The sequence below is a fragment of the Chrysemys picta genome, chromosome 7, assembly GCF_011386835.1.
Source record: "Chrysemys picta bellii isolate R12L10 chromosome 7, ASM1138683v2, whole genome shotgun sequence".
Taxonomy (NCBI): Eukaryota; Metazoa; Chordata; order Testudines; family Emydidae; genus Chrysemys; species Chrysemys picta.
In genome coordinates, this window is record NC_088797.1 from 69,340,781 (window position 1) to 69,368,109 (window position 27,329).

At 41.3% G+C, this 27,329-nt stretch overlaps 1 protein-coding gene across 19 annotated transcripts in view; it reads left to right on the top strand.

Moving 5' to 3' along the window:
• ZMIZ1 (zinc finger MIZ-type containing 1) overlaps positions 1-27,329 on the top strand; it is a 497,476-nt gene that overhangs the window by 189,264 nt on the left and 280,883 nt on the right. For 2 of the 19 annotated variants that reach the window (XM_065553356.1, XM_065553357.1), the window contains one exon: positions 9,426-9,569. The exons of the other annotated variants lie outside the window; for them this stretch is intronic. The gene's annotated coding sequence lies outside the window, so the exon portion shown is untranslated. The remainder of the gene's footprint in view (positions 1-9,425; positions 9,570-27,329) is intronic. 19 annotated transcript variants of the gene reach the window in all.

Sequence of the window (27,329 nt, forward strand, 5' to 3'; positions counted from 1 at the left end):
ACAGGCTGACCCATTATTCTGACAGCTGTATTACTTTATCAGTTAAAGGCATGAGTGGAGCGTCGCTTGCACGTATGCAAGGAGAAGCTCAAAACCTTCAAATTATTTTCTTAATATGTCTGTAGATTCTATGTATTTTTGGCTCCTTTGGAGGTAAGAGGGAGGCAAGGATGAAGGAGGTAGTGTTTTTCTCAAAAATGCCTTTCAGTTTTTTAAAATACATGTGAAATATTTGATTATAAGATAAAAATGGTGGTTAATTCTGCCACTCATTTGAGACATAAATGTGATTTAGCAGAACAGTATTCTTTGTATAGTTAAAATACAATGTTTTGACCATGCTACCCACACATGCACAGAGGAAAGGATAGAAATTATCAGCACACAAGGGACCAAACAATAGGTTAACTAACAGTGAGATGCAGTAACTGGGAGCGTGGATGAAGGATACAATACTGTACATAACCAATCTTTCCAAGGATCAGAAAACTGACTATTTAAAAAAAAAGTCAGTTGAGCCTTAGGCTGTAAAGATCATTAAGAACACATTTTAAAACACCAATGGTAGCAATATTGATTTATATTTAGAAGGATAGTGTCTGACTTTCCTTTACATTATACTGTATGTCTGTTTCTAAGGTTTGTTTAATATTATAAAGACAAGAAAGTGAAACTCCTTTTTCCCTTTTATCTTTTAATTTCTCCTCTTATGAGGCCTGGTCCCCACTAAGCCCCCACTTCGGACTAAGGTACGCAAATTCAGCTACGTTAATAACGTAGCTGAATTTGAAGTACCTTAGTCCGAACTTACCGCGGGTCCAGACGCGGCAGGAAGGCTCCCCTGTCGATGCCGCGTACTCCTCTCGGCGAGCTGGAGTACCAGCGTCGACGGCGAGCACTTCCGGGATCGATCCGGGATCGATTTATCGCGTCTTAACCAGACGCGATAAATCGATCCCAGAACATCGATTGCCTGCCGCCGGACCCTCCGGTAAGTGAAGACGTACCCTTACACTGTATCCCCCTATTCACTGCTCCCTGAGCTCTGCTAGGTATTCTTTGGAAGATTATAGCATCTACATCTCCTTGACTGTGTTTCTTCCATCAAAAATAAAATAAATTAATTAAAACGGTTTAACTACAACACTGACCAGTCAAATCCACAGGTGCAGTTGCCTAAATAATACAGATCATTATCTTAGAACTACTAACGAATTCCATAATAGAACCTGTTACTATAAGTACAAATTGCTGTCACTCCACTCTGGAAGGGAAGGTCTTTAATGAAAAGCGCAGCGTTACATTCCTCATAGCAAACAAGATTGACATAATTCTTCCCTTATGAGGGTCTGGTGCAGCTGCTTGCTCAGTAATTTTGCTGTTGTCATTTGGGGGGCAGTACTCACCTATGAATTACTGAAGGCGTGGCATCTGAGGAAATACGGCGTGATTGAACATGAACTGAGTCAGTAAGGACTTGTCATTCATGGAAGGGTAATCTTCAGTGATTTCTCTGGGCTATGACCTCTGATATATGAGGGCAAATCCCCATTTACATGCATGTGGATATTGTCATGCACTCCATAGGTATGCATATATGTAAGAAAAAGGGGTCCACATTATGGGGAAAATGGTGATAATCTCCCATCTTAGGCCCATACTCTAAGCACCACCCATACCTCTGCCCATGTTCGCTTCCCAGTGCGTGTCATGTCTCCCTTCCTGGACAGTTCCCCAGTGTCATACCCTTCTCTCTGTTTCATCTCCTTGTTAGGAAAAGGAGGCAGAGAAACGGAGCAGGGGATGACAGAAAGAAGAAGGGAAGGAGCCCAGGCCACAGTGGAGGGTGGGAGTCCCAGTGCCCCTTCCTGTTGCCTGGGGTGTGGAGGAGAGGTCCCTAGAGATACCGTTAAATATCCCCTTACAGAGTTTGGATTCCAAAAACAACAGCATTGGGCCAGCGCATGAAGCTGAATATAAACCAGTCTAGTTTGACTGCTAAGTTAAATGCGACAAGCAACTGGTATAAACCATGCGAAATAAACTAGACTTCTGAATGTCTGTTTTAACTACACCTCTACCCCGATATAACACTGTCCACGGGAGCCAAGAAATCTTACCGCGTTATAGGTGAAACCGTGTTATATCGAACTTGCTTTGATCTGCCAGAGTGCGCAACCCCCCACCCCCGAGCACTGCTTTACCGCGTTATATCGGGGTAGAGGTGTATCTAAAAGTGTTAACAGTAATGTAAGCAATCACTGATTCAAAAATTAGGCGTGACTGTGTCACTGCAGTTTATGATCAGAGAAGTGAGAACCAGGTGTTTTTCTTTATAGTTTTGAGATCTACAATCTAGAGAGGTGCACAGTAATCAATAACATGAACATCTGATTTTCATCGTGTCCTAATCATATTTTTTGGTATAATATTATGGCTGGGAGTAATATCTATTTCTATAGCTATAGCTCGGTATGCACTCACTAACTCAGGATAAATCATGTCACTACTGAAATAAGCAACCTAATATTTTATGATATGTCATGGCAATTGTATGAATAACTGTGCAATTAGTAAATTATTTGTGAAAAATCATGCTCTCATGTGTCACAAGGCAACTCAGAACTTAACTCGCGTGTAAACCCATCTGAATAAAATTCTCCAACACAGCTTCAATTGCAAAAGTTTCCCAGGAAATTTCTATCATCCAAACTCTTTGCATTTTTCTTATGGCTGAATTCTGTCCGCACAACTCCCATTGGATTTCAATGCGAATCACACCTATATACATCAGAGGCAGAATTTGGCTCTTGAAAATATAGCGCTCTTGTAAAATTTGAGCACACAGTAGGCCATAGATCTCTTTTAGGTGGCCCATGGAATGGAATGTTTTGAGAACCAAGTACTGGGAGATTGGGACTGGAAGGAAAGAGTCTTACTCTTATAAAGTGGTCTGTAAAATGAGAAATTTGGGATCCCATTGAAACAGGCTGTACTAGGTATTGAACACCGTACTTCATCAGCTTGGAAATTGTTCTGTGATGGGAATAAACAGACCTTTAAAAATACTAAAGTATTTCACAAGATCTCTCTTTTAGAAGGTGGCAGGGAGGGAAAGAAATAGGCAGCAGAATAAGAAAGGAAGTTCTGAACATGCTAAGCATGTCACTTGGGATAATATTGCCTGTGTTTGTTCCCAGTAAACACAACACCAGATCAAGAGCCGGAGGATAATCCTTCACTCTAAATTGTTTTCCTGTAATAGTTGAGGCTACACAGTAGCAAATCTGGAATGGGGAAGGCTGTCCTCATTGTCTTGCTTTGTTTGCAGATACAAGCATGATTTCATTGTACAAACATTTACTCCATTAATAGTAATTACTCCTAATCCTCCATTTGGTTTAATGGCAAAGCATTTCACTCACGTGCGTGCACACACACTCAAAAAAGTGAAGACTTTCAGATAGTAAGGACTAATTGAAACCTGGAAGAGGCTCCGGTGCTGTGTTTATGAGCTACCCAAAGTTTATTACCGTGGTACCTTGAAAAGCGATACCTGGAAATGCTTGGACATGCATTTTGAATTAAGTTGCTTTGTGGCTCTTTCCTGCCCTAGCGGCATGTGTTTCATCACGCAATTTTATAGGAAAGCAGTAACGCTAGGGGTTTACTAAAGCAGAACATACGTACGTGTGTGTATATATCTGTATCTATATCTAAATAAATATAGATATATTGGACTTTCTGGGTACATGTGTTCAGGGCTGTAAAAGCAGCAGTGTGTCAGTTGTAGGAGGCAATGATCATGTTTCTTGCTCTGCAGTGGCTTGCTTTTCGGTGTCTCAGTTTTCCCCATCTGTAAAAACCCAAGTTTATGAAGTGCTTTTAGGATGAAAGTTGCTCTGTGCACAGAGTGTTATTTCCCCCCCTAAGCTACAATGTACAAGTGTCTAGGCCTTGCAGTATTTAATGTACTTATGCTACCCTGTGAAGTAGGAAAGTGCTATTATCCCCATTTTACAGATGATGAATTGAGGCACAGAGAGACTGACTTGCCCACCAGTCACGCAGGAAGTCTGTTGTGGAGCAGGGAGTTGAATCTAAGTCTCCCAAGTCCCAGGGGAGCATCCTAATCAATGGACCAAACTTCTGTAGTGGATGGGTTTGTCTAGTATATACTAAATCTTTGGGAGAAGATGCAAAAGCTGCCACTGACTTGTCTGGGCAAGTTGATTAAATTGTGCCTCAGTTTCCCATTTCTAAAACAGGTAGGGTGATAGTTTACAAAGTTGTTGTGAGATGTAGTATTTATTAAAGCACTTTGAAGGTGGAAGATGTTATACTCTGAGGGACAAATTCAACTCTGATACTCATGCACAACTCTCATTGCTCAAAGAATTGAAACCTATGTGATTCTGGATCTTTGGGTTATTTAAACCTTGTCAGATTCTAAATGAAATATGTAGGCTATACATATTGGTAAGGAACCAAATAAAATGAGAATTTATGTGACTAAAAATGACTTTGCGTGAAATTAGCTAATTCCTATGTGTTTTCTATTCTCACCTTCCCCAGTCCATTAGGCGAAAGTCAGATTAGCTCAGTGACTGTTTTCAGACCTCTTTTCTGTTCCCCCAAATAAATTTATATGACTTAAAGAGAGGGAACGCCAGGCAGAACCTTATTCCTGCTGGGGACAGGAGCTGCATTTGTTGAATTTCTGTGCTGGTGAATAACACCCCACAGTGTTCTATATGGAAAAGTGTGTGGGTGGCAATTTAAATGGTAAACAAAGGCAAGCAGGGAAGGAGGATAGTAGTTCTGCTTATGCTTCTTATTACTTGAGTTCTCCCTAAAATGTTGCTCATAGAAGATTAGCAGCAATAAACATCTCAAGAGGAACAATTTGTCAGATCTTATGATTTTAGGGTCATAAACTTTAATTAAAGGTTTCTTTTGTCCATTTGAAAGTAACCTTATGGATGTAATTCAGGAACTTTCACTCTCATCTTGCAATAATACAAATTCAAGAACCTTACCCCCAGCCCTTCCACATCACCTCAGAGATGTTAACTTCATGGCTTCATTGAAAGCATTTATATTCTCAGCAGCAGCACATCCTTCGGCCTGCGCCGCTTCCCGCAGCCCCCATTGGCCTGGAGCGGCGAACCGCGGCCAGTGGGAGCCGCGATCTGCCGAACCTGCGGACACGGCTGGTAAAGAAACCGACCCGGCCCGCCAGGGGCTTTCCCTGAACAAGCGGCGGACCGGCTTTGAGAACCACTGGTCTAGTGGAGAGGGTGCTGGCCTCAGTCAGGAGACAGGAGTTCTTTTTGAGTAGTGTCCCCTGGGGTGCTCCACTTCAGGTGAGCATGCACCTTTGATCAGAGATTTTTGGTAACAGTGCCCATTCAGCCTGCACATGGGTCCTATGCATCATTGTGCTCCGTACTGATTACAGTGGTCTACAATTTTTGAGAAAACGTCTGCTTCAGAGATAAAATGTGCTATTTATTATGTATTTTGATGTGCTGGATTCAAATATGACAATTAAAACAACTGGCTGCTGTTTCTAAGTTTAAGTTTTTACATTTTATGTCTATGTATATTGTGTAGATAGTAGAGTTTTAATCATAAATTGTAAATCTAGGTCTTTTCATGTGTTTATGGTTGCTTTACATGATATTTCACCTGTCCTGTTTATGTAACACTTTAAAAATCAGCAAAAGGGTTATATAAATAAAATTTATTATGAAACAAAAGGCAAAAAACTATTATGTACATAGTTTAGTCCTATTCAGTGTCTACTCGGCTCTTCTTGGCTTGTCTCTTGTATTCATTAAATGGAACATCTCTTGTCACTGTCCAGCAATAGTCTGCAAGCATTGATGGGCTCCATTTTCCCTGATAGCGTTTCTCCATTGTTGCAATGTCCTGGTGAAATCGCTCGCCATGCTCGTTGCTCACTGCTCCGCAGTTCAGTGGAAACAAATCTAGATGAGAATGCAAAAAATGTATCTTTAGTGACATGTTGCAACCAAGGCTTTTGTATGCCTTGAGGAGGTTTTCCACCAACAACCTGTAGTTGTCTGCCTTGTTGTTTCTGAGAAAATTTATTGCCACTAACTGGAAGGCTTTCCATGCCGTCTTTTCCTTGCCACGCAGTGCATGGTCAAATGCATCATCTCGAAGAAGTTCACGAATCTGAGGACCAACAAAGACACCTTCCTTTATCTTAGCTTCACTTAACCTTGGAAATTTTCCACGGAGGTACTTGAAAACTGCTTGTGTTTTGTCAATGGTCTTGACAAAGTTCTTCATCAGACCCAGCTTGATGTGTAAGGGTGGTAACAAAATCTTCCTTGATTCAGCAAGTGGTGGATGCTGAACACTTTTCCTTCCAGGCTTCAATGACTGTCGGAGTGGCCAATCTTTCTTGATGTAGTGGGAATCTCTTGCACGACTATTCCATTCACAGAGAAAACAGCAGTGTTTTGTGTTTCCAGTCTGCAGACCAAGCAAGAGAGCAACAACCTTCAAATAGCCACAAAGCTGCCACTCATGTTGGTCATATTTTATGCACCTCAAAAGTTGTTTCATGTTGTCATAGGTTTCCTTCATATGGACTGCATGACCAACTGGAGTTGATGGCAAAACATTGCTATTATGTAGTAAAACAGCTTTAAGACTCGTCTTCAATGAATCAATGAACAGTCTCCACTCATCTGGATCGTGAATGATGTTGAGGGCTGCCATCACACCATCGATGTTGTTGCAGGCTACAAGATCACCTTCCATGAAGAAGAATGGGACAAGATCCTTTTGACGGTCACAGAACATGGAAACCCTAACATCACCTGCCAGGAGATTCCACTGCTGTAGTCTGGAGCCCAACAGCTCTGCCTTACTCTTGGGTACTTCCAAATCCCTGACAAGGTCATTCAGTTCACCTTGTGTTATGAGGTGTGGTTCAGAGGAGAAGGATGGGAGAAAATGTGGGTCCTGTGACATTGATGGTTCAGGACCAGAAGTTTCATCCTCTTCCTCGTCTGACTCAAGTGAGAATGATTCTGGTGCATCAGGAACCGGCAGTCCTTCTCCGTGGGGTACTGGGCGTATAGCTGATGGAATGTTTGGATAATGCACAGTCCACTTTTTCTTCTTTGACACACCTTTCCCAACTGGAGGCACCATGCAGAAGTAACAATTGCTGGTATGATCTGTTGGCTCTCTCCAAATCATTGGCACTGCAAAAGGCATAGATTTCCTTTTCCTGTTCAACCACTGGCGAAGATTTGTTGCACAAGTGTTGCAGCATATGTGTGGGGCCCACCTCTTGTCCTGATCTCCAATTTTGCAGCCAAAATAAAGGTGATAGGCTTTCTTAACCATAGTGCTTATACTGCGCTTTTGTGATGCAAAAGTCATTTCACCACAAACATAGCAGAAGTTATCTGCACTGTTCACACAAGCACGAGGCATCTCTGCTCACTTTGGCTAAACAGAAATGTGTCCCTTTGCACAATCAAACACTGACAAATAAGAGAGCACGACACTGTATGATTTCTAGAGCTGATATAGGGCAATTTGTTCAGCAGAGTGATGTAAGCTTCGTTATGATTGCATCATCCATGACTTCTAGGAATAACATGATGCAATTCATATCATGTATGACGCAATACCAGCTTCAGATTGCATCATTCATTGTTTTGCCTAAAAAGCAAGTACTGTCCAGATCCAGTCAAAGATGTATTTTAGTCATTTCTGGTTTAAATTGAGATCCCTTCCCTTTATAACTCAGTTATCCTCCGCCATTCCCAAGTCAAGGGTCGTATATACTGACCCAACAGCATATCTTGAAAACTAGAGCCAATCAACAATTTTAAGCATCATTTTCGTTCTCAGTGACCCAGAATTAGTAAAGTTTGACTACATTTATTTCAGAAGCATTTTGGCTGTAGGGCTGCACCGGCGAACTGCCCTCAGTTCCTTTTCAACCAACTTATGGCCTACGATGGAGTGTCTGGCAGTGCCCGCCTTCCACCTCATAACTATAGCCTCAAATTCTAATTTTAAAATTTGATTTTCAGTCAGTGTAGTTTAGTTTATCTTGATTTAACTTTGATTTTATTTTGAGGGACTCCATTTCCATGCCCCGCCCCCTTCCTCTCCCCTCTCCCCTCCATTCAGAGGGGTTTTGTTCAGGAGTTCTCTTCTACTGGTATGCTGGGATTTCTGTGATTCAGATGCTGTCTTGACTGCTTGGAAGCTATCTCGTCAGCAATGGACATTTCCACTGTGTCCACTGTCTGGGTGATACCCACATCCCATCAAAGAGCAAGATCTGCTCAGCTTTTAAAAGCAGATCCTATAAAAATTGGGAGATTAAACTTAAGCTTCTCATGGTGGAACCTCCCTCTGACCAGACTCAGGTCCAGGCCTGGATACCACCCTTGGACATTTACCTCCAAGCAAACAGAGTGCCCCATCAACCTCAGAACATAGACCTTCAATGGGTAAGAGCTCTGATAATTCTCTTAGAGCTTCCAAGAAGAGTTCTTCATCTCTCCACAGAGAACCTACCTCAAAGAAACCTGTGTCACAGTCAAAATTGGAGACTTCATGTTCCAGAAAGGCTGGAGGTAGCAGGTGTCTCTGGTACCGGCAGCTCGTCAAAGTTCCCTTCTCTGTGTGCCAAAGCAATAAAACTGTGGAACTGGTGTATAGCCAATCACATTCTCATTTCAGTTTCTTATCTTCCAGGCATACAGAATACCATGGGCAATATTCTGAGCAGACATTTTTCTCTGGACTCTGAGTGGGAATTGAACACTCAGATCCGCAGATAGATATTCCTGACATGGAGGTTTCCACGTGCGGACCTTTTCCTGACTGCCATCAACAGGAAGTGCAAAAGATTCTGTTCAAGAGGAGGTCTGGTTCCTCATTTTTTGGGAGATGCGTTCCTCATCCCTTGAACAAGGGACCTTCTTTATGCATATCTTTGATTGGATTACTGAGCTAGTGGATGGGGGGAAGCAGTAGATGTGATATACCTTGATTTTAGTAAGGCTTTTGACACAGTTCCACATGACATTCCCATAAGCAAACTAGGGAAATCTGGTCTAGATGAAATTACTATAAGATGGGTGCAGAACTGGTTGAAAGATCATACTGAAACAGTAAAATCAATGGTTTGCTGTCAGATTGAGGGGTATATCTAGTGGGGTCCCGCAGTGGTTGGTCCTGAGTCTGGTGCAGTTGAATATTTTCATTAATGACTAGGATAATGGAGTGGAAAGAATACTTTTAAAATTTGCAGCTGATACCCAGTTGGGAGAAAAGATGTTCTAATTGCTAAAACTTGCAATGTGGGCATAAGTGCACACCTTTTCCAAACACTATGCTCTGATATCTGTCTCTAGATCAGACGCGGTTGTTGGCACAGCAGTCCTTTCTGGAGTGTTGGATCCTGTTCTGAAGCCCACTTCTCCTAACAGGAGATACCGTTAGGAAGTGACCTGAAGTGATACACCCATATGGATGCCATTGAAAGAAGACGGGAAGAGGTAACTTACCTAACTGGAGTTCTTTGAGATGTGTGTCCCTTGGGGTGTTTCAAGACCCACTCTCCTTCCTCTCTGCTTTGAAGTTTCCTCTCCGGGTCTTTGTGGTGGAGAAGGAACTGAGGGAAGTTCTCCAGTGCAGCCCTATATATCCTTGATACGGGGCACAAGGATGTGTAGGAAGTATGCGCAGGCTGAACGGGCATTGCTACCAAAAACATTTCTGATCAAAGGCACATGGAGTGCATGTGCACCTGGAGTGGAGCATCCAGAGGGACGCACATTGCAAAGAACTCCAGTTACTGCACAAGGTGAGTAACCTCTCCTCTTGTCCTTGCGTCTGTCATTGACCTTCTGTGTGACTGCAAGCAAGTCACTTCCCCTCTCTGTCTTGCCTAGTTAGATTGTAAGTTCTTTGGGGCAAGAACTGTCTTGTATTTTTTTTGTACAGGTTCTAGTGTATCGTGGCCTCGGTGTCAGTTGGGTCCTCTCAGTGCTAGTGTAATATAGACAATAATAAGGTGGCCCTTTTGTGTCACACACTTGAACACTTCATTCTTGGAAATGATCATCTGTTTCCCAGTATCTTCTTATCTATAGTGACTGTTTGGGCATGTTTTAAAAACTGCTGTTTAGATTGTCAAGGGGTGCTCAGAAGACCTTCCCCTCTGATTGGCCCTATACCGTTGCAGTTCTCTGACTTGTATGGAGTTCAAGGCTGCTGTGTAAACCTAGATCCCCTGCTTTGCTGCAGGAAGTAGCTACATAGAGACTTCTACATACTGCTGCTTTCCTGATTTGATTTTTGCCAGAGAGGAACCTGCTTATGTCATTTTTAAAGATCTTTCCATAGCCACTTGATTACATTAAATAAATGGGATAATTGAGTGATCTTCCAAAAGTACATCAAAAAATAACTATCACTAGTGTTTTCTACGAATGTAGCAGTTTTTACTGGCAGTTTCCCCTTTGACTGGTGATTAGACTTGGAGGCACAATGCATGCATTCTCAGTAGAAGGCAGCCACTCTGAGAAAGGCAGCCAACCAGTCATAACTTTACCTGCATTCATATAAACATCATAATGAGCCTGGCTTTTGTTATGTGTAGTAACTGGATTATTATACATGATCAAGCTCTGGTTCCAAACACTTTCCCTTTTTGAGCTGATAATTTGTTGCCTGTGTTGATGCTGGAGAAAAATCTTCACAGGGAAATTGCCTCTCTGGATGATTGACTTGTGTCCAGGCCACTTACTTACGTTGTGATGCAGTGTAGCTGCTGAGCTGTTCTTATTTAGCCCATGGCCTGTGTAGAAAAATAGCCTGTTGCATAATAGGTCATGTCAAAATGCTTTACCAGTACAACCAGCCATTATTAGAAGATTGCTCTCTTGCCTCACATAGAGCTTGACTTGCAATGTGTGTGGCTCATGTGGAAATCTAGCCCTGTGTTTTGCAGCATTAGCATCAAAGATGTTTCATTGGGGGGAAAAATCTTAGCTGCTTGTACCTTCTCTGACCTCTTACCCCTACAGAAAGAACTTGACTAAAAGACTTAGAACTTTTAATATCAATGAGATGCTTTAATAGGTCTTTTAAAAAAATAAAATTAATAATCCTGGAGTTACCAACACCAACCATTCAAATATCATGCATGAGTCAGATGCCAAAATGTCATAAGATTGCTTTAAAAATCATGAGATAAAATTCATTTGGGGTTCCTTTTATTTGCCTTCTGTTTTTTGAGCTTTTACAGTTTGCTTGGATCATATATTCAAGCCTTTCTCCACAATTATGTGGGTTAATAACTTAATTTTTTTTAATAAAGGTTGAGATTTCTGTCTAAGAATCACTTGTGTTCAGGAGCTGTGACTTAAGTAAATATTAACTATTGTTAACATCATGATACAATCAAACAGTCCCTCCGACCAGTGCAATTCAGTAACTTTTTTCAGATGATGACTGCTATTACTGCCATGCCAAACTATGGTCGCAACTAGCCTGTACAGTCTTAGGAGCATACTGCATGCGCAGGGAATTCAGCTGGCCCTTTTAACAGTGCAGAGTGCTGGGTAGATAGGACTGATCAGCTCTTCTTCTAGGATCTTGAGGGCTCATACTACAGGGGAAATCTGCTTCTGAGGCCTTGTCGGCATTGGAGATTTCAGCCAGTGATAGGAGCCCCTCGTGGAAACCCCCTAGTGCAGATGGGCAAAGCTGCTATAAATGGCATTTTGCACCTTGAGGAAGCTCATCCTACCTACCTCAAAGAAACTTGTGTCACAGTCAAAATTGGAGACTTCATGTTCCAGAAAGGCTACTGCTGAGGCAGCCGGTGTCTCTGGTACCGGCAGCTCATCAAAGTTCCCTTCTCTGTGTGCCAAAGTAATTAATAAAACTGTGGAACTGGTGTATAGCCAATCACATTCTCATTTCAGCTTCTTATCTTCCAGGCATACAGAATACCATGGGCAATATTCTGAGCAGACATTTTTGGCATTTTGCACTTTGAGGAAGCTCATCCCTACCTACTGGGATAAGCAGGAAAGCTGGATGGGGGCAAACTGTAGCCTTACCTGTTTCCGTTAAAGGTTTAGATTGGTTCAATTGCCCTGGGAGCTAGCACCGATAGATGTAACCAGCACAAATCGCTAGTGCAGGTGAGGCCTCGGCGGTAGCTTTAGAAAGTTTGTGTATATTTTGATAGTGGGAGGAAAGTCTGATTTTCATCATTCATAGATCTTTAAGGCCAGCAGGGAGCATTGTGATAATCTAGTCTGACCTCCTGCATAACTCAGGTCACAGAACCTGAAGCAATAATTTCTGCATCAAGTTTATATTTTATTTATCAATGTTTTAAACAGATCAATCACTGGATACAGCAATAAAAAAAATTAAAAATGTGCAGAGGGCCAGTGTACAGCAGGCATAACAAGTAATAGTCAAGTGGTTAAACTGTTGAATAGTGTTCAATTTATCATCTCCCTGGGCATGGTTTTGCTAACAGTGCTGAGGATATTGGCAAAGGCCTGTGCTGATAATTACTTCCAAAATACAATTAAATATGAACATGGTGCTAGTGAGGTGCTAATTGGTTTACTAATAAACTACAGTCTCCTCACTTAAGATTTCCCATGACCATCAGATTAGAGCATTTGATACAACACTTCTCCAGAAGTGGAGACCTGTGATCAAACTGGAGAGAGATGAAAAGTTTACCTGGGTAGACTGATCGTCCTAGGGATGGCAGGGAGAATGATGGTTTTGTGGTTCAGGTATTCAGGAAACCTGGATTCAATTCTTGGCCCTGCCACAAACTTCTTATCTGACTGTGGGCACTGTACTTAATCCTACTGCACCTCAGTTCCTCCTTGTCTAAAAGGGGGACAATAGTACATCCTTTCTCCTATCCCTCATCTCTTTAGATTGTCCCTGACCATATTATAATATGGTTTGATGTAGGTGGACCACCCCCTAATGGTTGTAATGATAACACTGATGTTAAACTATGATCAGTTTGCCTTTTAGACAGGTCCTTGTTGTATAGAAAGCCCAACTACCTTATTTCTTCTAAGACTTTTCTTCAGAGCTTTTATGTAAGCAGTAAATGTTTTCTGTAACCAGGCTGCGGAAATAACATAACAACATAAGTTAGCATCGCTAGTCTTGCGGAAGGAGGGTGACTATTTTTTGAATGAATTACACGCTTGTGAAAAAGTACCGGCTCAACAGGCCTGGAGAGTGAAGTCAGCTGTTTGTCCACTGAACAGATGCAGCAGAACTAATATCAGCTTTTCTTCACAGTCTTGGCAATGTGCCCCAGTGCTCTTTTGGGATAGACCTCCTCTGCAGGTTTGTCTGCAGTACAATAAAATTGGGGGAACCCAGTTACAACACAGTTGTTCCCTGACCCTGCTGTCATGGTTAGCGTGTATCCATATTACATAACTGAGCTAAAGCTTTGGTTGTGTCTAAAGCTCATGCCTATCTGGGAACACAACCCAGCCGCGACATTATTCAAGCTACATGTTTAAACTCGGCCCCTCTAATTTGGGTTGTGTTTTGTAGTGAAGAGAATCCTTAAAGGGGAGAAGATATCTAACAGCCTTCTCCATTGAGTCATTGGCCTGAAACTACCTTTTAAGGATTCCAGTGTGATGAAGCCTTTCAATGAGGACACAACCAAACTGAGACCAAGAATCTTCAACAGACTACTAACCAGCCACCATCGGTATACAACATGCGAATGTAGAGTAATCAGAAACAGGAATAGTCGCACTGTTAAAAACAAATTGACCATTTTTCCAAACATTTAGCCATTTGTAAAACAGAATGCAGTTATTCTTATAGATGTAATGTTTCATAGATTTTAGTGCCAGAATGGATCATTAGGTCATCCCTTAATATAGGGCTCCAGACTTAGCCGGAGTGTAAGCAGATGCAGCTCTGTAGAAATTAATGGAGATACACATCCAGTGTTTGGCCCCAGCAGGTGTTAAATTGAACATAATTTGAAACCTATTTGCTGCCTCAAATAGTTGGAGCCTTTGATTTCTCCTGTAACTACTCTTAGGAGTTGATTTTTATCAAAGTTTCATTATATAAGTCTTTTTCAACCTTGAGATGATAATGCATCCTTGTGCAAAATCTACTTCCCACTGAAATCAATGAATAGCAAGGCCTGATTGCTTTCAGGGTGCCTGCATTGTTACAAGGTTAACTAAAAATTAAAGGGACAGATCTGCTATTGGCTTGAGTAACTCCATTGGGAAAGTATGGACATAAACATATCTTCATTGTAAATGATGCAGAGTAGTTGCTGACACTGTTGAGATTCTGACCTTTGTTGTAGAAGGGTTTAAATGCATTAACTAGTCCTAAAGGGCTGTTACATGGATGTCCCATTTGCTCAATAGAATAAACTATTGCATTGAACATACTTTGTAGTCGTTATGGGTCACATTTGTATGTGATGACGAGTAGGCTGCTGGCATGATCTGTACCTGTCATGCTAACCAGTACTGTACCACAGTTTCCTTGTACTCCCCCATGTTTGTATCCATCTGTTGTCTTTTGTCTTAAACTTAGACTGTAAGTCCTTTGGGGTAATTTTTTTTCTGTTTCTACAGCACCTAATAATCATGTGTATGTTCTACTCTAAAAGGAAGTCTTCATCCAAAAATTTAACTGAACCTTTTTAGAAGCTTGAAAAAGGTATAGATAAACTTTTACAACATTTTTAATATGCCTCTGAACTTAATGATTTTGTTTGGAATAAGAAAGAGAAAGGCCACAGAAAGGTCTATTCTTGAAATTTTTCTTACCAGTTTGGAACCAGGAAGAACTGGAAATCTCTCAGGATTTTTAGATCAAAGATGTTTGGCAGGTATGTCAGCTGTGCATACAAGCCCAAACTTCTGAGAATTTTGAGGTTTGCCCAAAGCTAGTCACAACTAATGATGTCAAAAAAGGTTGATGCACATTTTGCCTTTGAAAAACAGGAAACGTGCAACAATATGTAACATGTATTAGATGTTAAAGTGGTTTGGGGATGAGAAACTGATCAATTTGGGTCTTCCCTACCCTGCGCTTTTCTTCTTAAAAATCTCTTCTTTTGCTATATCTGATACAGCTGTACCAGTAGAAGCAAGGGTGCTCTTGGCCCACTTGCATTTTAGCCACTGGCTTTGAGTAGATGGCTCAAGCATCACCAGGCAATCTGCTCTGGTTCTTTACTGTTTGTACCACCAGGGGAGCTGCACCAGAGACAGTGGTGGGAAATTTCTAAGAAATGTGTACTGCAGATGCAGTAACAGAGCCAGCTATATTTAAGCACAGGACACAAAGCAGCATTCTGCTCTCTGTTATTCGAGAAAGTATTTTTTTAATCTTTAACCCCATTACTACTTAAAAATAATAAAAGATGATGATACTATGTATTTAGTACTTTCTGTGTCTTTGACCTAAGTTCTGATTGCGCTCATTTGAGTTGTACCAGCCAGCCAGAGTTAATTGAGCATAAGTGACCTGATCACCCTCCGGAGATTTGTGCATGCAATTCCCATTGAAATCATTGGGACGTCTTCTGGGATGAATCCAGGTCCTAGGTTTGTCTTCACCCAGAATAGTGGCCCCAGTTTACTGCTGGCAAGTGGGTAGAATGGTGCAGGGTTGACTGTTGGTTCTTTCTGTTTTATTTATGTTTATGTATAAAAACATGATGACCATATCCATTATCTGATTAAGGAATTCCAGTTTTGCACCTGCAATCTGGTTTTGCTTCAGGAAAACAGATTGGTTCAAGCATAGGAAATTTCTTCACCTGTGTCACTAGTAGTATTTTAGGCCCTGATCTAACACTGAGCTCTGAACAGGCCCAAGGTCCCAATGTACATAGTTTCTTTAAAGACCAGAGCCCCTCATTGATTTAAATAAAAAAATCCATGCTAAAATCCATGATCCTGCACTGGGACATAAAGGACAAAGCTTTTGGTTGTTGGATTTAATATGTAGGTGGCTTGTGATATACAGCAGGTCAGACTATATCATTTGGTGGTCCCTTCTGGTCTTAAAGTATCATTCTGTGTAGTGCATGCCTTAATTTCTAGCTTGGAGACAGATACTAGGTTTGCTCATACCATTTTCTCTTCAGTTAGTTATAAGTACATAAGAATGGCTATAGTGGGTCATAGCAGTGGTCTGTGTAGCCGAGTATCCTGTTCTGACAGTGGCCGGTACCTGATGCTTCAGCGGGAATTAACAGAGCAGGGCAATTTTCAATGATCCACCCCCTGTCATCCAGTCCCAGCTTCTGGAAGTCAGAGGTTTAGGAACACCTGGAGCATGTGCACATTGCATCTCCGATCATCTTGGCTAATAGCCATTGATGGACCAATCCTCCATGAACTTACCAAGTTCTTTTATGAACCCTCTTATACTTCTGGTCTTCACAACATCCCCTGGCAATGAGATCCACAGGTTGACTGTGCATTGTGAGAAAAATTACTTCCTTTTGTTTGTTTTAAACCTGCCGCCTGTTCATTGGATTGGGTGACCCCCGGACTTGTGATATGTGAAGGAGAAAATAACACTTCCTCATTCACTTTCTCCACATCGGTCATGATTTTATAAACCTCTATCATATCCCCGTTAGTTGTCTCTTTTCCAAGCTGAAAAATCCCAGTCTTATTAATCTCTCCGCATATGGAAGTTGTTCCATACCCCAAAATCATTTTTTCTGCCTTTCTCTGCATCTTTTCCAATTCTAATATATATTTTATAATATTATATATATATTTTTAGATGAGGTGACTAGAACAGTGTGCAGTATTCAAAGTGTGGACTTATACTGTGACATTATGATATTTTCTGTCTTATTATCTATCCTTTTCCTAATGGTCCCAAACATTCTGTTAGCATTTTTGACTGCTGCTGCACATTGAGCAGATGCTTTTAGGCAAATACTCATGATAACTCTAGATCTCTTTTTTGAGTGGCATGGCTAATTTAGAACCCATCATTTTGTATGTATAGTTAGGATTCTTTTTCCAACATGTGTTACTTTGCCCTTATTAACACGGAATTTCATCTGCCATTTTGTTGCCCAATCACCCAGTTTAGTTAGATCCCGTGTAACTCTTTGCAGTCAGCTTTGGACTTAGAAAATTATTCAAGATAGTTATCATCTGCAAACTTTGCCACCTAACTATTCACCCTTTTTTCAGATCATTTATGAATATGTTGAGCAGCACTAGTCCCAGTACAGATCCTTGGAGAGCCCGGCTATTTACCTCTCTCCATTGTGAAAATTGACCATTTATTTTTGTTTCCTATTTGTAACCAGTTACTGATCCATGAGAGGACCTTCCCTCTTACCCCATGACTTTTTACTTTGCTTAAGAGCCTTTGGTGAGAGATCTTGTCAAAGTGTTCTGAAAGTTCAAATATACTATATCTACTGGATCGCTCTTGTCCGCATGATTGTTGACTCCCTCAAGGAAGTTTAATAGATTGGTGAAGTATGATTTCCCTTTACAAAAGCCATGTTACAAAGCCATGTTGACTGTTCCAACATATCATATTCATCAACCAATTTACCAGTATGAAAGTTAGGCTTACTGACCTGTAATTGTCCGGATTACCTCAGGAGCCTTTCTAAAAATCAATGTTACAGTAGCTATCCTCTAGTTATCTGGTACAGAGGCTGATTTAAGTGATAGGTTACATACCACAGCTAGTAGTTCTGCAGTTTCTCATTTGAGTTCATTGAGAACTCCTGGAGGAATTCCATCCTGGTGATTTCTACTATGTATCAGTTTGTTCCAAAATCTCCTCTATTGACAGCTCAGCCTGAGACAGTTTCTCAGATTTGTCATAGAAAATGAATGCCTCAGGTATGGAAATCTCCCCCTCATCTTCTGCATTGAAGACTGATCCAAATAATTCATTTAGCTTCTCAGCAAAGGTCTTGACTTCCTTGAATGTTCCTTTAGCACCTCGGTCCATCAGTGACCCAACTGACTTGTTTGGCAGGCTTCCTGAATCTGATATCCTTAAAAAAAAAATGTACTGTTAGTTTTTGTGTCCTTAACTAGTTGCCCCTCAAATTCTTTCTTGATCTGTTTTAGCATACTTTTACACTTTGCTTGCCAGAGTTTATGCTTCTTACTATTTTCCTCACTAGGATTTGACTTCCAGTTTTTAATGGAGAGACATTTAACTGTTTATCTTTCTGGTTCTTCTACACTAGCAAAATTTTATATCATTTGCAAATTCTGCAAGTGAAGTAAGAACTGTCATCACAGATTTTAAAAGATGTTTATTAAAGAGTTTTCATTGATATTAGGCTTTTCAAAATTTTAATTTAACCAAAAAACCTGCCTTTCAGACATTAGCCACCTGACTAGAGAGTCCCTTTGCTTTTTGTTTGTTTGTTTGTTTTTAATTTTGAAGAAAAGAAATGGGCTGTTCTTGGAAGCAATGCAGCATTCATATTTCGGGTTTCTAGTTTCCAAGAGATTAGCTATAAATATATGTGGAGTGGGATTATTGATATTAGAACTTTTGCTTATTTTCTCATTCAAGCAAATGGATGTGCCGCTGACCCAACCTCCTGTTTCTGCTGTTACTGTGTGGTCCAGAGCTACATGCCATTGGTGAGAGAACAGGAACAAGACAACGTTGGGATGCCTTGTGGCTTTCCAGGAGTGTCTAGAAAATGAGAGCTAAAGCCATTTTATCGTACTTCATGGATGATTTTGTAGCCACTCTGGAACCTTCAGCTTAGTGTGATATAACATGAGTTTTATTTAATACTGTTCTGATTGAAGTCTGAGTCTTGCAGGTCCCAGTGGATTTGAAGGGAAAGTATAACTCCAAGAAAACCCTCCCCCACCATGACATGCTCCTTGCAGGTTTTATGAGGCTTTTGGTAAGCCTGTTTGCTTTACGGGGCCTTTAGAATTGGAATGAACATTTTTCAAGATTTACCATTAATTTTAATTCCAAAACCAAATTTGCTGATTCTTATTTCTACATTTATTCAGCTCAAAGTGTTCAGATGCCGGGCGTTTCCACAAATCAGCTTTCTGCTACAAAGCTTACATTTGAAATATAAACACAAGAACCTAAGGGAGAGCTGATGTATTTTCCTTTCTGCTGTATTACCATTATTCTGTTTTTAAGGAAGAGAATAAACTGCAATTTTGAGTAGAGCAATGTGTTGAAAAATAATGCCCAGTTTTAAAAATGACTACATATTTAGTCCCTTGTGTATTCCTTATGGTTATGAATAAGGGAGCCATACTCAGATCTGTATTACAAAACAAGTACTGTCTGTGTTTTAAACAAACATGGTGCTTGTGTCTGGCCAGTGAGGAACTGGTGCAATGTAGATTTTTTCTAAAAACACATTTTGCACACCCAAAGCTTATTCATTATAGACATCTGAGGTGCTATAACCAGTGAATGGATTTTGAGATATAAAGCATGATTCCCAAAAGTCATGAGGGAATCTCCAGGATAGGCCCTGTTTCAGAAAAGGACTTAAGGACATGCTTAACTTGAAGCACAAGAGTAACCTTTGCTGTATTCAGCAAAGCTTTTAAGCATGTGACTTGAATGGAAGTTAAATGCATGCTTAACATTGACCACATGTTTTGCATACTTTGGTTCTATGCTGAATCAGGACTGTAATATTAGGAAAAATTGTATAAGTTAGATATAGGGGAATAAACCCTGCTCTAGCAGCCCCAGTGGCGTGTGGAGACCTGCCAGTCCAAGGACCTGCAAAAGCAACTGTTGCCACGGAGGTAATTGCAGAAAGGCTGGCGCTTCCTCTACAGCTGACTACTTGTGGTGAAAGAACATAAAATAAGAATGGCCATACTGGGTCAGATCAATAGACCGTCGAGCCCAGTGTCCTGTCTCCTGGCAGTGGCCAGTGCCAGATGCTTCAGAGAGAATGAACAAAACAGGGCAATTTCAAGTGATCCATCCCTTGTCATCCAGTCCCAGCTTCTGTAAGTCAGAGGTTTAGGAACAGCCGGAATATGGGGTTGCATCTCTGATCATTCTGGTTAATAGCCATTGCTGGAATTACACTCAACGAATTTAAGTACTTCTTTTTTTTAACTTAGTTTTACTTTTGGCCTTTACAATGTCTCTTACAAAGTCTCCAGGCCATGAGTGACCATGTGTTGTGTGAAGAAGTACTTCCTTTTGTTAGTTTTAAACCTGCTGCCTATTAATTTCATCGGATGACCTCTGGTTCTTGTGTTATGTGAAAGGGGTAAATAAAACTTGCTAATTCTCTTTCTCCACACCATTCATGATTTTATAGACTTCTAACATAGATTCATAGATTCATTCATGGCAGGACCAAATACTCTAGACCATCCCTGATAGACATTTATCTAACCTACTCTTAAATATCTCCAGAGATGGAGATTCCACAACCTCTCTAGGCAGTTTATTCCAATGTTTAACCACCCTGACAGTTTAGGAACTTTTTCCTTATGTCCAACCTAAACCTCCCTTGCTGCAGTTTAAGCCCATTGCTTCTTGTTCTATCCTTAGAGGCTAAGATGAACAGGTTTTCTCCCACCTCTTTATGACACCCTTTTAGATATCTGAAAACTGCTATCATGTCTCCTCCCAGTCTTCTCTTTTCCAAACTAAACAAACCCAATATTTCATATCTTACATATCTTCCCCTTTCCCCTGCATCCAATTAGTTGTCTCTTTTCTAAGCTGAACAATCCAATCCTTTAAATTTCTCCATACCCCTAATCATTTTTTGTCCTTCTTTGTACCTTTTCCAAGTCTAGTATACCAGTAGCTTTTTAAAGATGAGCAACCAGAACAGCATGCAGTATTCAAGGTGTGGTTGTACCATGGATTTATATAGTGACATTATGATAATTTCTGTCTTATTATCTATCTCTTTCCTAATGGTTCCTAACATTCTGTTAGCTTTTCTGACTACCACTGCTCGTTGAGCAGATGTTTTCAGAGAACTAGACATGATGACTCTGAGATCTCTTTCCGGAGTGGTAACAGCTAATTTAGATTCCCTCATTTTGTATATATAGTTGAGATTCTTTTTTCCAGTGAGCATTACTTTGCACTTATCAACATTGAATTTAATCTGCCATTTTGTGGCCCAGTTCACCAAGTTTTGTGGCAGAGGAGGAACAGCAGGGAATGGTGGAGGGGAGGGTAGGACCACAAGTAATGGAGGAAAGCTTCCAGATCTCAGCTGTCACTGCAGGAAGTTCCCTACACTGCCAGAAAAATTGTTTAGCTGCTTTCATGTTTTTCCTTTCCACCAGCCCATGCGGTGGCCCCTGGAGCAGCCAGCCAAGGGATTAGCACATATAGGAAGGCAGCCACCCACACTAGGGCGTGGTAAACAGTGATGGCAGCTTCCTTTAGTAACCTCAAATGCAAGTGGGCAGAGAAACTTGGGTGAGGGACAAAGCCAGCAGGAACTCGTAGGATGGGGCTGGTGAGAAGCCACCAGGAGCAGGGCAAGGGTTAGACAGACATTTTAGGAAGGATGGGAGGATTTTCAAAGCTGTGTAGGAAACCCTCTTTAAATCTGTGCTTGGGGCCTATGTAAATATTACCATGGCCTTAGTATATTCAGAGAATATTAATTAATAGCCAATAACATGGCATGGGAACTCTGGAATAAAGGGTCTTGTTTCTGGTTATGCTCCTCATTTTCTCTGTTTCATGGGATTCTCCATTTTATTCATCAGTAAATGGCTATACAATAATACCTACATAACAGAGTAGGCATTATGAGAATCAAGTACCTTTATGTATATAAAGATAAGAATCCAGGTAAAATAAAGGTAGCAGTACTGGATTCCTATCCCTTCTCTTCCCCCCACCCCCACAAAGAAAAAATAAATTTTGAAATCGAATACATTATTTATCAATTAGATCAAACTTATTTGATCGCCCCCCCCTTCTTTGTGTCTGTAATCCTTTACACGCACACACCCCCATAAGTACATTTACCGCCACCCACCTCTGAAGGCGGAGCAGAGAGCAGTGGCTGTTCACTGGGCGCCTAGCTCTGAAGGCAGTGTCATGCCAGCAGCAGCACAGAAGTAAGGGTGGCAATGTGAAAAGTGATATTTATCAATATCACTTTTCACCGCAGACTTAGCGCCCCATTGCCACCCTTACTTCTATGCTGCTGCTGTCACAGCCGGAGCCCTGCTGACTCCAGGTGAGGGATTTTGTGTGTATTGGGGGGGCAGAGCCTGAGCCCAGGCTGCCTCCTGGTGGGTGATTGGGGCAGAGAGCCTGGGTGGCTGGCTGTCAGCCCCAGGTTGGTGGGGCTTTGGCTGTCCCCTTTATCCTCCCTCCCAGATGTGCATTACCATTCTGCCCCAGCCACCTGGGGCTGACAGCCAGCACTCAAAAAAAAAAAAAAAAAAAAAAGGCACACAGCTTGCGCTTCCCTTGACACATCTGTGTCCTGTGCCTCTCTAGGTAGGCCAGCACCATAGTTTGAGAACTGCTGATTTAGATCAACCTTAATAACAGGGACATTTTTGTAACATTTTTAAGTTAAACTTGTTGCACAACCTCTACTGTTCAAGGTGTTTCACAGCCAAGAATTCATAAACAGGGCTGACTAAACATTAACTAAGAGGAAAGATGTTTTTGTTAATATGGCTGTATTTTAAAAATGTGAAACTATAAATAAAGGCACAGGACTGGAACTTGGGAGCTCTGGGTTCAGTTTCTGGCTCTGCCACATACTCCTTGTGTAATCTTTGTCAAGTCACCTAGCCTCTCTGTGTCTGAGTTCTCCATCTGTGATAATACATCTTTTCTCACAGTCTCCCTTTGATGGACATGTCTATTTAAACCTCAATCCTGCAAAGATAGGTCCATGCTGGCATTGCTCTTAATGCATAAACTTAAGCTTGTGCTTAAGCCTTTGCAGGATCATTGTATTAGGTTGTGAGCTCTTTGGGGAGGGATTCTCCCTTATGGTGTATTTGTACAATGTCCAGTTGAGGCCTCTCAAGGTTACTGTAATAAAAGTAACAAATAATTATAAATAGATACTATGGTGTTTTTGCTCGAATCTCAGAAGGTCGCAAGCAACATCCAGGAAAAGAAGGTAGAAGTCAGAGTGGAGAGAACCAGGACTGCCTTTCCTTGATGTTGAAAATTTCCTTTTATTGGTTATTTGGCAGGTAAGCTCTTCAGTGGGCAAATGGTATTTTATCAAAGCAAACCACTTGTCCAGTCTTTTGCTGGAGTCCCACTACTTAGTGCTGTGCCCTTCCCCTCCCCCTCCAGTAACACAAGTTGTTTTTTTTTACACACAATAGATTTCAATCTAAATGTAGGTTTTTTTTGAGCATAAGTATTTTCAATCGAAAAAGCGACAATTTGTGACACTCTGCGGTGTGCTTTTTAATCACATTGGGCAGCATCCCAGGGGTGCCACTTTAACATTGCAACCAGCCAGCAACTTAAACTTAAATAGGATTTTAATGGAGACCCTGGTGAGGAGGTAGTAAAACATCCAGGAAGGGCACTAAAAGCTACCTTTGTTACTTTTAGCTTCTGTGCTGCAAGAACTCTTTTCAAAGACTACTTTACGCTGCAGTGAAACACAACTCTTAAGGGTTTTCTCTTCCCCTACGTCCCCTCCATTTTCTTTCAGATCAAGCTGAGAGTTGTTTTTGTTCTTCAGTGAGTCTGAAAAAGCCAACCGGAGAACAGTTACAGATGCTATCCATTAAGATCAGCTTCCTCCCTTTAGCCACTCAGATGAGGCATCCCCCACTCCTCCTCCCAACCTCGAAGACTGATTACCTTCTGCTAACCTTCCTTCAGACAGTGTTGCTCTAAAGAAGGTGGTACGGAGTGGAGGAGGGAGGGGAGAAATCGCGGGGTGGGGGAAGAATGAGAATCTGCTTCAGTGCCTCGTTATAGATAAATTTCTCTAGACACTGCAGAGCCTTAGATCTTTACAAGCCTCCCTCGGAGTGTCTTTGTTCTTTGTGCAGCTCACTTGCAAAGCTGGCATGTGGAATTGTGTTTTATTCAAAATGAACTGAAAGACAGGATGTACCTTACCATTAGAAATATGATGGGCTGTCAACCCTTTCCCCCAAATTCTATCAGATCTGTACAGTTCTTAATAAACGAACAGACAGCTTATTAACCAGATGGTACAACAGGAGCCTTGTTCTGTCGTAAAGTTTTAAATCTTGTTGTTTTTAACAGGTATGCAATTTATCTCCACCTCTTCTTTGGGAATGGGAAATGATGAGGAAAAAGTGCATTTTTTATGGTTGAGCGTAATATTAATAAAAAAAAATTCAGCTATGTCAAAAGATAAAGGGTTGGGTAGCCTACAGAAATATTACCAGGCACTGAGAAATTAACTGTCTTTGCCAAGGGTTAAGAGAACACTTAAAGTATTAAGGGAGCTGTTAAGCTGGTCTGTTTTTTTTAATGTTGCCTGGTAAGTAAGTGTCATGTCTAACGGCTATTGTCTTATAAACACCTTAATTTTTTTCAAGTTATGTGATCTTAATCAAAGTAGTATTTACTATGTGGGATCTACACTGACATTTCTGTTCAGTTTTCATTCTACTTCTAGATATACACATCTGGCCTTGGTAAGGAAACCACATCTCTATATTTACGTCACTGCCTACCATTGTTTTCTGCTGTACGTGCATTTAAAAATGAAATTTTAATACTATCAAACCACTTTATGATATCCAGTGTGTATCACCCAGTTAGTAGAAATGCCCTTCTAAGGAACAGATTTAAAAATGTCCAATTCTGGAAGGCTCAGTAGTCAAGGGCTATGAAGCTTTTCACCTCTAAATGATTCACTGGTTGAAATCCATCCTAAGAAAAGCCTGGTCCAGACTTGAAATTTAGGTTGACAACTATGGCACTCAAGGGGTGTGAAACATCTACATCACTGAGCGACTAGCTATGCTGACCTAACCCCAGCTGCAGACGCAGATAGGTTGATGGAAGAATGCCTCTTGTCAACCTAGCTATCCTCACTGAGGGGAGGTAGTGTCCCTACATCAATGGAAAAACCCCTTCCGTTGCTGTAGGCTGCGTCTGCACTTAAGGGGTTATGCCGGTTCAGCTGTGGTGCCATATCTATGCTGCTATAATCCCTGTAGCCTAGGCATGGTGATAGTAACCAAATGTTATCACTGTCTGACTGTTCTTGGGTCTTTGTGAAATGATTGTATGGTTCTGATTCCATTGCTAGTGGTCAGCTATCCATGTCACAGACACTACCATTGCAAACCAAGGAGCCTGTCAGTCTTACCAGGGAGGTTGAAGTTTGAATTGGACTGAAGTGCCTTATCAGCACTGTCAGTGGTTCCCGTACAATAATTAAATAATACATAATAATACATTGCATTTACACAGCTCTTACCATCCAAAGCTCTCCATATGCTTTCCAAACAATCGGATTGAAACACTCTGTGCTGCACTGTGCTTTTCCTTTTTCTACTAAGGGCTCTGCCTCCATGACTGCCAGTCTGGCAAATCAAAGGGGGAAATAAATGTTCACCCCTTACAAAATTATTCTTCTGTCTCTGGGAAAACCCAGACTGCTTCTTGAATAAAATGTGGGGTTTATGATACCAAATCACAGCTCCAAAAAGGCTTCTGCTACTCAGGAATAACTATTTGCAGTCGGGTCAGCCTTTCTCTGTCAAGTGTGCACTGCTTTGAACTGTATTCTGGTAGAGTCCTTGCTGACTTGGACCTTATACTAAATAATGTGCTTGACCTTAAAGCACAGCTGTGTACATGCTGCATTATAGGTCTGCTGTGTGAGAATTCAGGGGTAACGTAAATTGAAGAGGAAACATTGTTTTGCATTTTGTGAGGCTACAACAAGGTTAAGATCCATTTCTGTTTACACAGGTAATCGTTGAACTGTCTCGGATTGTTCTCTTTTTGTCGTTTCCATATGTTTTCCAGTGTTACTGGGACTGGCCGTAGACAGGAAGGAGGACCATGAATAGCTAAAGTGCTGTAGAATGAGGCCAGGTCTACACTAACCCCCTAATTCGAACTAAGGTACGGAACTTCAGCTACGTGAATAACGTAGCTGAAGTTCGAAGTACCTTAGTTCGAACTTACCTTGGTCCACACTCGGCAGGCAGGCTCCCCCGTCGACTCCGCGGTACTCCTCTCGCCGAGCTGGAGTACCGCAGTCGACGGCGAGCACTTCCGGGTTCGACTTATCGCGTCCAGACTAGACGCGATAAGTCGAACCCAGAAGTTCGATCGCTCGCCACAGAACTACCGGGTAAGTGTAGCCAAGGGCTGAGAGTGTTTGTCAGATGTTTTGCCACCTGCAGACAAGTTGTATGTTGTTATGACGGTGGTTATTCTAGAGATCAGGGGGAGGAGAAAAGAGTGTGTACATCCTGAATCAGGAATGTATCCATATCAAGGTTATTTCCGCCCCTTCTCCCCTCCCCTCCCCATTTGTCCCCATGCTTAGATTTCCTTATATCTTTATCCCAGACTGTCTTACCAGCATACACTAATTTTTCACATTCATGGGCTTCCTGGAGTGAATTACTTATTCCATATAGATTGTCCCACCATAAAGTTCAGCTGAAGCTTAACCAGACCTCTCTGATGGGTGTGCCAAGGTAACTAGCAAATATACCTTGAAATCCAGTATTTGAGTTGGCTCAGGGAGAGCAGGAAAGCTGCAGATTTGGATGTGATGCCCTGCTTGGAATTTGACTCTGGTTTTGTTTACAGTACACTGTTCAGTATGTGTTAGTTTCCTTAGAGTTGCCATGCTGGAAAAATCATTAGAAGTGACGTCAGTCAAACAATAGCAAACTAAATTTAGTGATTTTTTTTTTTAAGTCAGCCATCTCCCAGTGCAGCGGCTGGCAAAGCAACCAAATGATAAGCAAACTGCTTCTGGGCTGAGACTCACCTTTTGGAAATCTTGGGTGCTGACATTGATATTGTTGCTAATGGGGTAGCAGTGTTATTATTCCAGAGCTCAGCAGCTCTATGCTATTCTTTTTATTGATCTTATATTTAACTCAATCTCACCCTAAACAGGTAGTATTCTCTTACTCCTACATCTTGATAAGATCTCCTGCTTTAAGTGCTATTCTGTTCAAAGTAATTAATTGAATGTGGGCATGTATTTCATACAGAATCTTAGTGGAGTCTTTCAGTAATAGTCTAATGAAAGGCAA